Source organism: Mustela nivalis, assembly GCF_964662115.1.
Source record: "Mustela nivalis genome assembly, contig: HAP1_SCAFFOLD_499, whole genome shotgun sequence".
Taxonomy (NCBI): Eukaryota; Metazoa; Chordata; class Mammalia; order Carnivora; family Mustelidae; genus Mustela; species Mustela nivalis.
The window spans coordinates 411,856-427,326 of NW_028136157.1; the positions used below are offsets into that span (position 1 = coordinate 411,856).

The 15,471-nt window shown below is 38.4% G+C and overlaps 1 pseudogene across 1 annotated transcript; it reads right to left on the reverse strand.

Moving 5' to 3' along the window:
- Window positions 1-14,207: 14,207 nt before the first annotated feature.
- On the reverse strand, window positions 14,208-15,162 carry LOC309857217 (small ribosomal subunit protein uS5 pseudogene; annotated as a pseudogene). Its single transcript has one exon. The product of its transcript is annotated as a small ribosomal subunit protein uS5 pseudogene (transcript).
- Between the last annotated feature and the right edge of the window lie 309 nt (window positions 15,163-15,471).

Genomic DNA, 15,471 nt, shown 5'->3' on the forward strand with positions numbered 1-15,471 from the left:
CCATCAATTTAATTATAATTGTTATTTGAAACACACTCAGCACACACACACACACACACACACACACACACACAGATAAGACACACAAAAGATGGGGAGGAAGTGAAGAATAGCACTAATGAAGCAAACCCAAAAGAAAAGAACTGAGAGAAAAGGATAAATTCCAAGACACATATTCACTCCAAAGATTAGGTCAGGAAACCTACAAAATCTCAGCTCTGTAGTAGTGACTAAAGCGTTTGAAGCAGTAATCAAACCCCTGTCAACACACAGATGGCGAGGTGCAAATCATTTCCTGTTCAACTCTTCTAGACATTTAGAGAAGGCAATGCCATTTTCTTCTCATCAATTCCACAAATGGAGGAGGTGGATGAACTCCACTTTACTAGTATAAAGACCCAATTCAAATAATGACAAATTATATTCCATTTCAATAATTAAACATAATAAAAATATAATTCTTTCCTTTTCTCTGTCTGTCTTCACCTGCATTTGAAAGGGCCAGCTTGTTTTTGTATTATTTTGTACTGTTGAGGAAGCCAGCCTGTCATCCATCATCCATTTTTGACAGAGTATTCACTGATGCTTCAGTTCCATATATGACCTAGTACTCCGCCTAAGATATGCCAGAACTCTTCAACACCCATTAGCCCGTTCCCTCATTCCCTGCATGTCTCTTTTTTCCTTGACTCTCAGCTTGATTCCTCAGAGTTCTGAGTTACTCCTGGTTTGTCTCCTTCTCTGACTTATCCCCTTCAGTTTTTCCTTCTTTCTACTAAGGGCCGTGGTATTCGTCCTAGGGCACATATGAGAGAAGCCATATGATATTTCCCTATGTCTCCTTGCCCATTTCATTTCACAAACCCAGTCCTGTGGCATTCATGCCAGTGCAAGAATCAAGAGTTCATCCTCCCTAATTGCTGAGGAATACTCTGTTGCCAATATGGACCACACCTTCTTTATCCACTGGTCTTTGCAAGGACATAGCAGCTGAATCCTCAGTTCTGTTCAAGTGAGCCTTGCAGACCATCGATATAAGCCATTAATTTTCCTTTGATTAAAGAGACTTGGTCAACAGGGTTATACCCATTAACACAGTAGGTAGAGATAAATAATGGTAACAAGGAGTGCTGTCCATTGCTCCTCCTTAAGGATTAGCTATAATGTATAATGTCACTCTCTCATGCAAAGGATGACAAACCTCAGAGAGACGGGATGATATACCAGAGGACTTGTTGTTTCTGATATCTCTAGATATTTCAGAGGAAATAGGAAAACTTTGCCATCTCTGGAGAAAGATTGGCCTAAAAGATCATTTTCCTGGGCCACTCTTCTAGGTATTTAGTGAAGGCATTGTCATGTCCTCTCATCAAATCCAGAGATGGAAGAGGCGGGTAAGCTCTAATTCACAAGGATAAAGACCCAATTCAAAGAAGGACATTTTAGGAAACCCACCCAATGTCATTTCAATAAGGAAAGATAATAAACAATATAATTCTTTCCTTTTCTCCCTGTGACTTCCTTTGGTTTTGAGAGGGCCACATTGTTTTCCTATGAATTGATGTTGTTGTTGCTATCTGTTGAGAAAGCCTGCCTATCATCCATCATCCATTTTTGACAGAGTATTCACGGATGCTTTAGTTGCATGGACGTCCTAGTGCTCCTCCTAATATATGCCACAGCTCCTGACCACCCATTTATCAGTTCTCTTTTCGATAGCCCTCAGCTGGATTCTCAGAGTCCTGAGTCACTCCTGGTGGGTCTCCTTCTCTGACTTCTTGCCCTTTATTATTCCCTTCCTTAAGTGGGCCAAGGTATTCCTCCCGAGGCACATATTGTGGGTAGCCATATGACATTTCCCTTTGTTTGCTTGCCTTTTCCATTTCCCAACAGCAGGGCATGGGACATTCATGTCAAGGCAAGGTCCAGGGGTTCATTCACTCGACGGCAGAGGAATACTGTGGTGCCGAAATGGACCCAAACTTCCTGATCCACTAGTCCTTGCAAGGGCATTGCGGCTCACTCCAAAGGTCTGCTCGAATGGGCCTTGCAAGCCTTCGGTATAGGCCGTCCCTTTCCTTCTGACTAAAGAGACTTGGTCCACATGTTTATACCCGTTACCACAACAAGTACAGTTAACTAATAATAACAACGGGTTCGGTCCAGGCCTCTTCATTGAGAGTTATCTCAGATGCAGAATATCACTCTCCTCAAAGACTTTGCAAAGGTATTTAAGGGAAAGCCAGGTAGACAGAGGCCTCATCCCTTAGCCGTGTGTTTCAGAACACTAGGAGACGAGGCCACAGACAGCACCATATATCGATGCCCTCACCTTTTACCTCGGAAAGGGACTTTCCGTATCTTAGTCATCACTGACCCATAGGCAAAAGACGCTGACAAAGTACGCTCGCACCCACAGGACGACAAACCCCACGGAGAGCTGCTTATACCCGCGAGGCCTCACCTTTTCTTGAGATATCTAGAAATTGTAGTGTAAAAGGACACCTTGCCGTCTCCGGGGATATGTTGGCCTAAAGGAAGATATACTGAATGTCATTTTCCTTCCTCTATGTCTCCAGAAAGGGGAAGTTGGACATTAACCCACAAGACATCCTGAGTTCTTGATCAGGTTCAGAGGGCTCTTGTTCTGTCCTTCCCGGGGCTTCCTACTTAAAGCCATAGGACACCAAGGTCATGGGAGAGGGACAGCTGCTTCAGTGAAGCCAGCATCTGTGATGTCACAAAGCTCTGAGGTCATAGCAACCACTCCTCATCAACCCAGGCCTGATCACTACACTTGACTGGAGTAGTCATGGGTGGGCCAAGAGGACCCCAAGCCATCCCAAACCGCTGGAGCCGCCTGGGTCTCTCACCAAGGCAGTTTGCGAAGCGAGTTGGTGTCAACTTCTCCATGGCCCAATTCGTAGTATTTGGTCGTGAGTGTCAGCACCAGCCCTCTGGACCTCGGATAAAGGCAAGGATCCCTCATTCCATCTTAGCCACGATAGGCCAAGAAACTAACAGACCACAAGCAATGCCTCAGGGGAGGAAATCCGAGCCCTGCGTAAGGGTTAGACCCTCCCACCAAATCATGGAGCATCTCAACAGGAAAAGGTCCACCCAAGGGAAGCTCAAAGTGAACCCCCGCAACCGTGCCAAAGACATGTCTGGAGTCTTCCACAGAAAGCACACGAGTACCTCAATGGTCTCCAGAAACGGTGCCAACAAGGCCTCCCAATCTTCCAAAAAGACCATGCATCCAAGGCAGAGTCAACACCCTAGAACCTTAGGTCCAGGACGGACTCATGTTCTTGGAGTCCACAGAAGCCAACGGAGAGCATGTTGGAAGAGACCCATAGCCCAATGAAGCCAACTGAAAGACTTCCGTGCCCATTTCAGGAAGACAACTTGTATGTGCAAAAGGACGCATTGAAGAGGATTCGAATGTGGAAGAACCTTGAGCACTCCCTCATGGTGGATCAGCTACCCTCTGTGGAACTGCATGGAGATGTGGCAGCACAAGCCTGCCTTCACCCTCTCATGACCATCCCCCAAATGGTTACATGCGATAAGCAAACTGTGCCCCTTGCAGAAGATGGGCATGTTCCAATGGAGCCCCGAGAGGAAGCACAATGTGTTAACAAGGGGTCAGTACAGCGCAACAGACAGCAGATTCTGCAGGTTGGTGTGGTGATCCAGGAAGGCAAAGAACAGTACAATGAACAAGGGAGCTCCGAGCGAAGGTTGGGCATTTTAGGATGGTGGGAGTTTCTCTGTACCTGGCTGCCCTCGATAGGTACCTAGGTCCAAATGCAATAAAACATCCTTTGGCCCCAGTCAATTATTGCGCACTGTTTTTGTCTTTGTTATCTTGTCCAACGTGCACATGCACGTATTGGACAGAGAGGCAGATAGATCCCAATCAGGGCGTGTGGCAGGATAGGGAGAAGCTTACGTGCCCCTGAGCAGAGAACCTGAGTACAGAGTCAATACCAAGACCCTGGAATCATGAGTTGATCTGAAGGCCGCCTCTGAACTGATGGACACAACCCGGACCCAAACATTGACTTCTGAATTCCTCCTGGTTCTAGACAGAACCGCTGCTCTGTCATTGTTCAGAAAGGCAGGGGATAAGGATTTTGGCTTGGGCTGGTGTTGCTTGAGCTATCCGGCCTGCTTTGAGAGCTGGTATAGCTTTTCGTCTTGAAGTCAGTGACTGGGCTATGGACAAACTATTCTCCGATGCCTATTTGCCTAAAGAGAATACCTCCATGCCTAGATTTTCCAGGGGTAATGGCACTATGTCTTTAGGTGCTCCGCTTCTGTGGAAGGTGTTGGGAGTCCTCTGTGCCTCTGATTCTGGACCACTTTCTCTGCTCCCAGATGAGGGTCCTTTTCAGCCCCGAGTTCTCCAATCTAGGATAAGCCCTCTTTTCTTTCTCTCACTCTTACTTCACCTACAAGAGGCACCTCTTTCATTAACTTGGTGATTCCCTAAGCTCACTATCATGTTCCATCAAAGAATACATTCAAATGGCCAACAGACACATGAAAAAATGCTCCACATCACTCGGCATCAGGGAAATACAAATCAAAACCAGAATGAGATACCACCTCACACCGTTCAGAATGGCTAAAATGAACAAGTCAGTCAATGACAGATGCTGGCGAGGATGTGGAGAAAGGGCAACCCTCCTACACTGTATGTGGGAACGCAAGCTGGTGCAACCACTCTGGAAAACAGCGTGGACGTGCCTCAAAAAGCTGAAAATAGAACTACCCTATGACCCAGTGCTTGTAGTACTGGGTATATACCCTACAGATACAAACGTGGCATTCTGAAGGGGCACATGCACCCAAATGTTTATAGCAGCAATGTCCACAATAGTTAAACTATGGAAAGAAACTAAATGTCCTTCAACAGATGAATCAATAAATAAGATGTGGTATATATGTTCAATGGAATACTATGCAGCCATCAAAAAAATGAAATCCTGCTATTTGTGATGACGTGGATGGAACTAGAGGGTAATATGCTTGGCGAAATAAATCAATCTGAGAAAGACAACTATCATATGATCTCCCTGATATGATGAAGTGGAGATGCAACATAGGCAGTTTCGGGCGTACGAAAAGAAAAATAAAAAAAGATGGTATTAGGAGGGAGACAAACCATAAAAGACTGAATCTCACAAAACAGACTGAGGGTTGCTGGGGGGAGGTGTGTTGGGAGAGGATGGTGGGGGTATGGACATTGGAGAGGGCAGGTGCTATGGTGAGTGATGGTGAGTGCTGTGAAATGTGTAAACCTGGTGATTCACAGACCTGTACCCCTAGGGATTAAAACACATTATATAAAAAATTTTAAAAAATAATTTAAAAAACCCATTAAAGAAAAAACACAGATTGCAAGCCCAGAGCTAATCTCATATTCAATCAAAACTTTTGAAAGTTTTCCCCTTAAAGATCAGAAGAAAGACAAGTGTGTCCATTTTCACTACTCTCATTTGACACAGTAGTGGATGTCATAGCCAGAGAAACAAGGAACACATAGAAATAAGAGACTCCAAAAAAAAAAAAAAAAGGAAGAAGTAAAATTTTCTTTTTTTGGATAACATGAACTTACATGTTAAAAAATCCTAAAAAATTCACAATAAATTTGAATAAACAAATTTAGTAAAATTACCAAATACATGATCAATATATAAAAAAAAGAATTTTGTTTTGTTTCTTTTTTTTTTTATGGACTGCTTCCCAGTTTGTCATGTCATCCTTGTTCAGTGATCACGCTAATCTTCTCTGCACCATTCCAATTTTAGTATATGTGCTGCCAAAGTAAGCACAAGACAGGAGCATTTTAACATTCTAATGATGAACTATCTGAAAAAATAAAGAAAACAATCTAATTCACAATAGCATCAAAAATAATAAAATACTTAGGAATAGATTTAACTAAGAAGATGAAAGATCTGTACTCCATAAACTATGACATTGATAAAGAAATTGAAGGTGACAGAAATGGAAAGATAGCTCATATTTATGAATGGTAAGAATTAACATTGTTAAAATGTCCATACTACCGTAAACCATCTGTAAATCCAATTCCTATCAAAAATCCAATGTTAGGGGCGCCTGGGTGGCTCAGTGGGTTAAGCCGCTGCCTTCGGCTCTGGTCATGATCCCAGGGTCCTGGGATCGAGCCCCGCATCAGGCTCTCTGCTCAGCAGGAAGCCTGCTTCCTCTTCTCTCTCTGCCTGCCTCTCTGCCTGCTTGTCATCTCTCTCTGTCAAATAAATAAATTAAAAATCTTAAAAAAAAATCCAATATTATTGTTTTACAGAAGTAAGTAAAGAATCCTAAAGTTTATATGAGACCATGAAAGACAACAAATAATCAAAGCAGTTCTGAGAAAGAATGAAGAAGGGAGATTACACTTCTTGATTTGAAACTATACTACAAAGCCCTCATGCTCAAAACAATAAAGTATACTGGCATAAAAACAGACCAATAAACAAGTAGAACAGAATTGAGAGTCCAGAAATAAATCCTTTCATACAGTCACCTAATATTTGACAGGGGCCAACATATGTAATGGGGAAAGATAGTCTGTTCAATAAATGATATTTAAAACTGAATAGTCACATAAACAGTATGAAAAGGGAACCTTATATCACTCATAAGTCTGAACTTGAAATAGATTAAAGACTTAAAGGTGATGCATGAAACTAAATTTCCTAAAGGAAAACATAGGAAAAATTCTCCTTGACATTGGTCTTGCCAATAGTTTTTTGGATACCAGACCAAAAACACAAGCAAAAAAAGCAAAAATAAATAAATGGTATTACATCAAACTAACGTTTCTGCATTGCCAAAAAAAGGGAGAGAGAATGAAAACACAATCCACAGAATGTAAGAAAATACTTACGAATCTTATATCTGAAAAGAGGTTAATAACCAACAGATACAAATAGAAAAAAATATATGATTAAAAAAATAGCAAAAGGATCTCAATAGACTTTTTTTTCAAAAAAGTTATATAAATGACCAACAGGAGCATTAAAAAGTGCTCAACGTAAAAATCTCAGGGCAAAGTCCTTATGTTGTTGTTGTTGTTGTTTACCTCTGAAAAACACAGCAAGATATTAGAATATATACTACCAAAAAATTGAAACTAACCAATTTTGGTAAATATTGGGGAAAACGGGGAACTTATGCACTGTAATAGGGATATAAATTTGTATGGAAAACAGTATGGAGATTATTCATATTATTAAAAGTAAAATTACCATATGATTCAGTAATCCCACTTCTAGGTATCTATCTAAAGAAAACGAAGTTCACTGTTCAAAGACATATCTGCACTCTTATGTTTATTATAAAATTATTAACTCTAAGCAAGAGATGGAAATAACTTCAGTATCCATTAATGGATGAATGAGTAAAATAAGTATGGTAAATATATACTACGGAATACTACTTAACCATGAAAAATTAAGAAATACTGCCATTTACAACAGCATGGATGGATCTTGAAGGTATTATTCTAAGTGAAATATTTCAAAGATTTTATATATTTTTTTAATTTATGTATTATGATATCCCTTACATACAGAATCTGAGGAAAAGGAAAACTAATGGAAACTTAGAGTTGAGTTGACAAGGGGTGAACCTGGGGTGGAGTAAGGTGGTCCAAGGGTGCAAACTTGCAACTATAATATGAAAAAGTTCTGGGGATCTAATGTACAGCATGATGATCATAGTTAATAAGATATACATACTTTTTTTTATTGTGCTTCCCTTTATTAAACTTTGCATATATCACATTCTTACAAGTTGAAAGTTTATAGCAATCTTGTATAAAAGAGGTCTGCTGCCACCATTTTTCTAACAACATTTGTTCATTTTGTGTCTCTTTGTCACATGTTGGTAATTCTTGCAATATATCAAGTTTTTTCATTATTATTGTATTTGTTATGGTGATCTGTGATCAGTAATTATGACCCACTGAAAACTCAGAACTAGTGTACTTAAGGTATATACATTGTTTTTCTTTAAAAACATAATGCTTTTGAACAGTGCAGTATAGCTTTTATTTTTTATATGCACTGGGAAACATAATTTTTTATATGCACTGGGAAACCAAAAAATATAATAATTTGACTTAGTTTATTGAGATAATCACTTTATTGAGGCAGTCTGGAACAAAACCCACAAGACCTCTGAAGTTTATCTCTACTATACTATATACATAAAAGTTGCTAAGAGAGTAGATCTTAAAATTCCTTATTATAAATGCATAAAAAACAGTGGCAACTATATGAGATAGTAGATGTATTAACATTTTTATGTAGATTATATTGCAATAAAGATGTATACCAATTTATCAAATTGTACAAAATTTACACAATGTTAAAAGTTTGCAATGTTATAAGAAATCATTTCTTAAATTTACAAATATGTCGATTTTTTTCAATAAACCTGGAAAAAACTTTTTGTAGAATTAATCTATTTTTCAAAAAAGGAATTAAGGCAGTAGAAACTGCAACTAACTCTGAAATAATAGAATATAAAATCCATTTTCGTTATATACACTGTGACAAAAACTATTACTTAGTTTACAATGGAGGAGTACTTATGAAACATGAAGGATGGTCTATAAATAAGGCTGAAAGAGCTCAGTTTTAAGGTTTAAATTTAAAATCTTCTTTTGAAATACTAAACTGACCACCCAGTGTTCCAAACATCAATGTCTTAACTGCATGAATTTATTTCATACAACTCTATAATCTAGTTTCATAAGAAAACAGCATGCAAATTTTGAATAAGACAGACTTGCTTAAGTTTCATGTTCAACAGTAAAGGATACCTCCCTAAAAACAAATAGAAGACAAATCAGCATATTTATTATGATAATTATTATTCATAAAGAGATTCATATTGAATTAGGGAATATATATCCTCAGAGGGGGTAAAGTAAAATGAAATTTATTTTGGTAAATGTGTCTATGAATAGTCAATACAATGCCTCAATATAAATGAATATTACCATTTTGAACAATTTAATTACTATTACTAGAATTATTATAAGTATAAAAATAGCTATCATTTTAGCATGGAATATGAGATTCTCATGCTCCATGCTTCATCACATACACACAACAACGCAGCATAATAAGTATTATCATCACCATTTCATGGGTGAAAAAACTGAGGCTAACACATTTGGATAACTGGTTTATGATTACATGGGTAGCAAAAATGCATCACACTAATTTAGGCTTTATGATTTCAGAATTGTACTCTTACCATTGCACATTCTATTACTCTGTAAATACTTGGCCTGTTTTCATTTGGTTCTCTAATTTTATTCATGTGGTGATGGCTTAAAGCTTCATTTAAAGGAAGCTTAAAAATTTCATTTAACCAAAAGCTCCCAAGAATTAAAAATGTCATTGATCTAATGTAGACATGGATATCATTAGTTAATGGGTAACTATATATTTTCCACTCTAGTGAGATAAAAGAGTATTTTTCTAAGTTTTAGTCTCTCAGTGTTAAAAAGGACTTTGTTAAAATAGAAATATTTAGACAAAGGTGATCAAAAGTCTGGATCAGGTCACCTTAAGGTAAATATTAGGAAACTGAGGAAACAAATGGAGATTTGAACACTGAGCTATGATATAATGAATGGTTTCAAGTATTTAGTAGAGTATAGAAAAGCCCTTTAAAGCCTGGTCTTAGCCTAGCATTGCAGCTTCTGGGATATCTATCTATCATCTATCTATCTAGATATAATGTGAAAACTTTTTTAACTTAAAGATTTTGAGAAATAGAACATAATCAGCACCATAGAAGATCTGTTTATGATAACAACCTAGCCCCTCCTCCCAGTTTGTTAATATTCTCTCTTATTTAATGTAACATTGTGCAAATAGACCACTACTGATCTGCCGTTATGAATGAAATAGCTATAATCATCTGTTTGCATATCCTGGTGAAAATATTCATTTAGTTCCATGTTGTATTTCTAGGAATGGACCAAATTTTTATTTTTATTTTTAAGTTTTCTAAATATTGTCCAACTTACCTCAAATGTTTTTATTATGGGCACTTTCATTCTTTCACATTCTTGCAAGGCAATTTTACTGTTGCCCAATATGGTAAGTGTGTAATAGTATGTCATTTTAGGTTTTAATTTATTATTAATTTAATTTAATTTAATTCCAGATTCATAATAAAGATAAACAGTTTTTATATATGAGTGGCCATTTGGATTACCCTTTCTGTAAAGTGCATGCTCAAATCTTTTGATATCTTAACATTGTGTCATACTGACTTCTTTAATAGTAGATTTTCTGAATGAACTTTAAGCTGTGTAGGTCTTCTCTATTTTATTTTGAACTTGTTTTCATTTCAAAATCTTTATATTTATTTTCATAATCTGCTTTTATTTTTCTTTGTCTATTATCTATCTATCTATCTATCTATTTATTTGCAAGCAAGAGAGAGCGAGCAAGTGAGAGTGCAGGGAGGGATAGAAAAAGAAGGGAAAATAATCTTAAGCAGACTCCAGGCTCAGCACAGAGCCCAACTCTGGGCTCTATTTCACAACCCTGACATCATGACCTGAGCCAAATGAAAGAGATAAAATAAAATTAAGGTGTTAAAAAAAAAAAAGAAAAAGAATTTGAGGTTTAATTAAGTGAGCCACCCAGGCACCCCTGTGGTATCTTAAATTAGCTGTCATATTTTTAAAGTTCTAGAGTATCCATTTGTTCATTTATAAAACCTTTCTAAATATCATTTTTAGTGTCAGTTTTTGGTTCAATTTGCTTCCCCTCTCATTTTTTGAGCAGAGTAATCAAGCCATTTTACAATCTTTATTGATCATTTTAACATCATACTTAATCCCATTTTGTCTATCAAATCTTGTTAATGGTTTTTCTTTGTGTGCTTTGTTACATTTTGCTATGTTCAAGACATTATATTTGAAACTCTTATTGAGTAGGGATAATTAAGAGCTATAATAATGGTATGGTCCCCCTTGGCAGGATTTTCTCTTATATCTGAGACTCTACAAGACACTCATACTCCAAATTCAGTGATTGGCTTTCTCAGTTTACACAGAAGGCAAGGTAGGCTATAGTCTTATTTCTGCTTCTCCTTGTGCTTTGGGGATCTCAAGTTAAATTTGGGTTGTACCAAAGTCCTCAAATTTGATTGCTGCTGGATTTTGAATTTTGTTTCTCTAGTATCAAGAGTCTATGAACAACACAGCTCAGTGTGTTTTAGCAGTTTCAAATGCTCCCATAGCTAAAATGGCTTCAGGGCATAAATCTCTAGGCTCTCATTGTATTTCGTATTTTGGCCCAGTAATCCCTCACTTATTTTTATAATCATTCTGATATTTTTAACTTTAAAAGCTATTTTGTCTGGATTTTTAGTAGTCTTAAGTAGGAGTTTTTAGATCACCATTACTAGAAGCAACAACAAATATACATGAAAATATCTGCAGTAGTTTATCACATCTTTATGGCTTTGAACTTCCATAAGCTGAGGCATCCTTCTCTAATCACTTAGGCAAACTCCAATTTACCCTTTAATACAACACAAGAATTGCTTCATTTAAGAACATGTTCAGGGATGACTCTTCCCCACTGTTCTTACCAACATTCCCACACACTCTTTGCTACCCAAAGCTTGTTTATGAACTTTCGTTAGGTATATCAGCGTGACCAGAATTTTGCTCTATTGTATTTTTGTCCTTTAGAGCTTTAATTAAATATGAATTCCATAGAAAGTCTGTCCCTTTTCTTTCAAACCTGGGTTAGTTATTTCTTCTCATTCTTTGTCAGAAGTTACTTTATTAGAGAAACTTATAGCTCTATTGTGACTTTGGAGCCTTTACAGTTTTTCGACTGGAAAAATCACCCATCCCTGAGATTTTTACGCAGCTTCCTAGCTGATATTATTCAGAAATCTGTTCAAAACATACTTTTTCAGGGAGGCCCTTTGGACCACTCAGTTTAAAAACCTCTTCTCAATCACTGCTCTTTTAAAAATGTGCTTATTTAGTTCAAATATGCATCTCTATTAAAGAAAAATCAGTACGATTTTTTTTTTAAAGTTGGCTTACCTATTATCTATCTCTCCCATTAAAATGATTCCTCTGCCCTGGGGTTTTGTTGTGCTCATTTTAGGCCAGGCACTCAATAAATTGTCTCTGAATGATTGAATTGTTTGACTCCCTTGCTAGATTCTCAACTTCATGAGGCCAAGGATTGTTCTATTCAGTCCTTCTTTATCCTCAATGTCTGTTATATTGCAGTCACTTACGTGACTAATGGGAAAAATCACAGAAAGAAAGAGTTAAAACTACAGGAAAACCCTGTAGGTTCAATAACACAAAGCTTTCTAAAATTATTTAGCCCAGGAATTGAATACTGGCTGCACTTTTGATTTTTTTTAAATGGTATTGAATTTAATTTAAATGGAAATACTGGAATGGTAGAATAATAAAAAAAATTATAAAAGCAACTTGCTCCTTAAAGTAAGAATTATATAGGGCATCTCTTCTAGAAGCAAAATTTTCAAATGTCAAACATCTGAAAGCATAGAAGGAGAAGTAAGAGTGTGAATTGTACTTCAATGCTCTTTTCTTTATATTCAGCAAACAGCTTCATTCACACACCTTTCCAATTTTTTCAACTCTTTTGACAAAGCCTTCAGAGGAGTTACTGCTGATGACAACCATCACAGCCTAACAGGAGAAATTTTATAAAGAAAAATAATAGCATGTTTTTCCCAAATTGTTAAGGATATGGTGAAGCTCTGTCGGATTCAAAGGAGGAATGTGCAATTCCATGCTATATATAATAATAACTTATTTTAATAGTGGCTTTGCAATTTTTCAGATATATCCATTTACTGAAACCACTATCAAATAAACAAAAACAAACAAATGAACAGGGGTTCGAGACAGAAATTATCTAATCTAAAAATAGCACATGTTCACAGAATACACAACACATATCCCAAGTACTACTATAGGTTTCAAGTAATAGTCAAAACAATAGTAAAAATGATTCAGACCACACCAGTCAAATCATAAATGGGACCTTAACTGTAAATCCTTATCTTTAGATCAAAGCGGGTAATTGGGGGCTGAAGATACATTATAGAACTAATATGTTATAGAACTCCTCTGAAATGAGTCATTTATTCCATCACTTTTCCTGCACAGCTGCTGACCCATGTTTTGGTTCCTGGAAATAGCTGCTACCCTGTCATACTTCTTAAAAGCACATATAACTCTACTCATTCCTCCATTCCTCTGTGACTGTCACTGTGTTAAAATGTGGAGTCAGCTGACTCACTTGTGATGGTAATAAAGTAGATGAGTTTGCAAAGTATTTTGTTATTTCTAAAAATGCAAAGACCAAATTACATTGAAATCATAAGGGGTGTTTCAGGGAGAGCTGTAGGATGTGGTTTCTTGTGTAATCCACAGAGATTAGCTCCAACACATATTTAAACTCTCCTCTAGGAGTAACCTTAGTGGTAAAGCAAGAAGATAAACAGATGTATACACACCCTGGCACAAAATTATCACTTATGTTTGGCTTCCTAGTCTCCTCGTGTTACTTATTTATCTTAACTTCTCTCTGAAATCAGGGAACACAGAATCTCAATCAGTAGACATTTTTCTACTGAATTACCCAATAGTCCGATCATACCCATAATACTTTTTAAAATTATTTCACTCATAATCCCAAATCTGCTTTGCTTCCTCATATTAGTACACTATAATTTGATTTCAAAATGAGGACAGTTGTCAGTAATGCCACATTCATTCATCTATTTTACAATTCCATGTGCTTATAACTATGAAGATATGTTAATAACATCCATTCCAATAAGCCACCCTAAATTTATTATCATGAAACAAGACCTCAAGAAAGAGAATTCAAAATCATCCATGTATTTGCAACTTATTGCAATAAAGCCTTTATCAATAGACTTCCCTGTGCACATGGTGGTCAAATTGCTGGTGAAAACCAGCCAGATCTATTACAAGCTTTCTCATGGCTTCTAGGTAACCCAAGTGAGCCTTTATTGATACTGGGAAGGGATAAAGCAGGGAAGGGATAAACAGTGCTATAAGATTTGGCTAGACAAAAGTAATGACTCTCATTACAAAGTGAGTATTTTTTTTTCAAGCTTTAGTTCAGTTTATTTTTCTTGTATAAAACTATGTAGTAGCCACAGCTGGAGCCTGGGTCCTCTGAACAGAGACTCTGGTGTGGGTCTTCACAAGATGGTCCGTGAACTCCTGATAGGGAGACTTGGTGAACACAGTCTCCTTCCAGAGATCAGGGGTGAGATAGCTGTAGGTCTTGGAGATGGCATCGAAAGTAGCCTTGGCAAAGTTCCCTAGGGTGGCAGTGCAGCCCCTGGCCGAGGTGTAGCAGTCGTCAATACCAGCCATCATCAGCAGTTTCTTGGGCACAGGGGCTGAGACAATGCCAGTGCCTCTGGGGGCGGGGATGAGACGCACCAGCACAGAGCCACAGCGGCCAGTCACCTTGCACGGGACAGTGTGGGGCTTGCCGATCTTGTTCCCCCAGTAGCCTCGCCGCACAGGGACAATGGAAAGCTTCGCCAGAATGATGGCTCCGCGGATGGCAGTGGCTACCTCCTTGGAACACTTGACACCCAAACCGACGTGTCCATTGTAATCTCCGATGGCGACAAATGCCTTGAACCTGGTCCGCTGGCCCGCGCGCGTCTGCTTCTGCACAGGCATGATCTTCAAAACCTCGTCCTTGAGGGAGGCTCCCAGGAAGAAGTCGATGATCTCAGACTCCTTGATGGGCAGGGAGAAGAGATAGATCTCCTCCAGGGACTTGATCTTCATGTCTTTGACCAGGCGGCCCAGCTTGGTGACGGGGATCCACTCCTTGTCCGCGGCCTTGCCCCCGCGAGCTCCGCGGCCTCGGCCCCGGCCCCGACCACGGCCCCGGCCCCGGCCCCGGCCCCGGATGCCGCTGCCGAAGCCACCGCGGAAACCGCCGCGGCCTCCCATTCCAGGGCCCCCGGGCCCTCCGGGCCCTCCCGCAGCACCGGCGTCATCCGCCATTTGGTGTTCTCTCGGAGAGGAAACAAAGTGAGTATTTTAAAGCAAAAGAGCCTGTTGGGAATATTGTTTTATAAAATAGTGGTTTTTTTATTAACTTTTTAAAATTCAATTAGGTAACATATAGTGTACCAATAGTTTCAAATGTAGATTTCAGTTATTCATCCATAGCATATAATAGCTAATGCTCAGTACTTACTGTTATAGCTTCTTGAAAGCAGAATTTTAACCCACTGAGCCACCCAGGCGCCCTTGAAAGCAGAATTTTAGATCACATTTTCAGATTACTTCCATGTCGTACAACACTTTCCTGCTAGCAACCTTCAAAACATACT